This window comes from Anopheles darlingi, chromosome 3, assembly GCF_943734745.1.
Source record: "Anopheles darlingi chromosome 3, idAnoDarlMG_H_01, whole genome shotgun sequence".
Lineage (NCBI taxonomy): Eukaryota > Metazoa > Arthropoda > Insecta > Diptera > Culicidae > Anopheles > Anopheles darlingi.
Genome location: NC_064875.1, coordinates 49,357,042 through 49,359,541, shown reverse-complemented (window position 1 = coordinate 49,359,541; position 2,500 = coordinate 49,357,042).

Genomic DNA, 2,500 nt, shown 5'->3' with positions numbered 1-2,500 from the left:
ACACAGAGGACGCGTTTTGGGACGATAGACGCAGTTCGTCTACTGGCCGCCCGGCAGAGATTTGTCTCCTGTACCGGCAGTAACCGGTTTGGTGGGGATTCCGGACCACGATGGTTGAAGGGGGAGGGGGGAGGTTAGACTGAAGCCAAATATTGATAATCGGCCAACAGTCGGAGGCCGGTGCTCGGAGTTGGAGTTGGAGCAGAAATCAAAGATGAATTTTAAAATGGTTTCATTTTCTTCTTCCGGACGTCCGGAGGAGAATCAACGGTGGGATAGGTCGCTGCCGAGTCGAGTGTCATCGTACAAGCGTACGGTCGTACTGCAGGGGCCCAGAAAAAGGGAAGTTCTCCGGGTGTTCCGGAAGAGATTGGAAAAATTGAACCCATTCCCCGGGTCTCGCTCAGTCTTTTTCATCATCATTAGGTCAGACCGGTAGGAGGTCTGGCTTACCGGGCTAGCAGGACGGTGCCATCTGGAGGAGTTCTGCTGAAGAGGTTCGAGTCAAGAGGGATAGAGCAGCGACCGAGCCTTTGGAGGATGCATGTCCGGGTTTGCTAGCCGGTGTTGTTGTGGGGATTCGAAAGACTAGCGTGACCTTTTGCTCGGTGAAGCGCGTCTGGTATTGAAAATGCTACTCTGGATCAGCCCGTTTTCGCTGATTTATGCTGAGAACAGAACAAGTAGTAGTTGCATGGATGCAAAGGCACCACCACCACCAGCAGCAGCAGCAGCAGATGCGATTATTGGAAAGAAGAAAGCGAGCAAAACAAGAGACGAAGTTCAAATATCACCGGAACGGTACGGATTTACGGGAATGCTTTGCTGCTCAGCGGGAGTACCTGATGGTGGCCGCTACGCTTTCACGGCATTTTGAGATGGCATTTCGTGCAGCGAAGGTACGACATTGATCCAGCGTCTAATGATGATCATTTGTCTGCCGTGGAAACATTTGACCGGGACCGGGTTCAGGGTCTCCTCTTGCTCTCTCTCTCTCTTCTTTGGTCCCTTTGTCGGATTCTCGTCGGATAAACCAGAGACCACCAAGCGCGTCTGGTACGACGGGGACGGACTTACCGTTCCTCTGGCGGTTTGGGAGGCATTAAGAAATGAGTCACCTGCTATGTGCCATAAACGAAGAGCTACTACTGCTGCTGCTGCTGCTGCTACTGCTGCGAGGAAAGGGAACGAAACGGGATGCGCATGCCAGAAGAAATGTTATGATTGGAGGATGCAATTACCCATCGCAATTGTCAAAAGCATTGTCAACCGATGTTACTGCGCAGCGACGGTGCACCGGGAGGTAGCGTTTGCTCGGGAATCCTTTTATGGAATTGAACCTGCAGTAACCGGATGTGGCATCGTTTTGTAAGGAAGGAAGTAAAACCGTGTGCACGCGTGTTGGTGTGGTTTTATTAGATGAAGGACGTGCAATAAGCTTTTTCTGTGTAGGATTATACTGGATATCCTTCATTTGTTCAACATTAGTTGTTTGTTGAATTCTTCAACAAGAGAAGATAACTATTTAAAAAAAAAACTGGTTTGTTATTTTTCTAACAGTACAGTTTAGCTGCTCTAAACCATTCCATGTGTTAATATTTTGTGGGCAAATGAATTAATAGCATAATAACGTTTCTTCTTAACTGTTTTTTCGTAAATTTTGTATTTCTGAAATGTGATTTGCTTTTGTTATTCGTTTCATGCTTTATGGCAGATATTTCTATTAGCAGTTTATCTGGGACTGAAAATGGCCTCATTCTTCGATCGGTAAATACACATTAGCTGATAATACGGCATTATAAGGATTCAAATGGTTCCTTTCACTCCTTTTGACGGCATAATGTTGTAATACAGATGCTGTGAATACTGTAAGCAAGTATACTAGAGCTAGTGTCGGAATGCAATAAGGTTAATTGTTAAAACAGGTTAAGTTAAGTGTATTAAGTATCACACACTGTAATTCCACACTGTGTTTTATGTTGTAGAATAAGAAGAGTTTGTAATTCTTAAAGATATGATTTATTTATTTACTTACTTACCAACTCAGTTATGAAAAACCCGAGGCCGGGGTGCTTAGCATAGTAGGCTTAGTTTGAATGCAATTTGTTTGATTATTGATTACGAAAAAACAGAGAATACGCTGTGAAAATACAATTCAGACATAACATTTAACAAAGTGTTAACAGGCAAGCTTCTATCAGAAGCATTGCATCTGAAATTTCACAATTTACAATAACATGTTTTATTTTACGTACAACACTTTTAAAAGCAAAACAACAACAGATTCAACGTTCTGTTTCAAGGGGGTATTGTTCAGGAAAAGTAGAAAACGACATACCTACTTCGATGATGACGACTTGGATTAATTCCATCGCCTAGGCCGTGTCATCTTTCGCTAGCATCACTGTACGGGAGTGGTTTCCACGTTCGCCGCCGATGACACTGGGGGCTAGCCCAGTTGCCAGAGTCCATCTGCTTGGAACCCGCCCCGAGGGAGGGG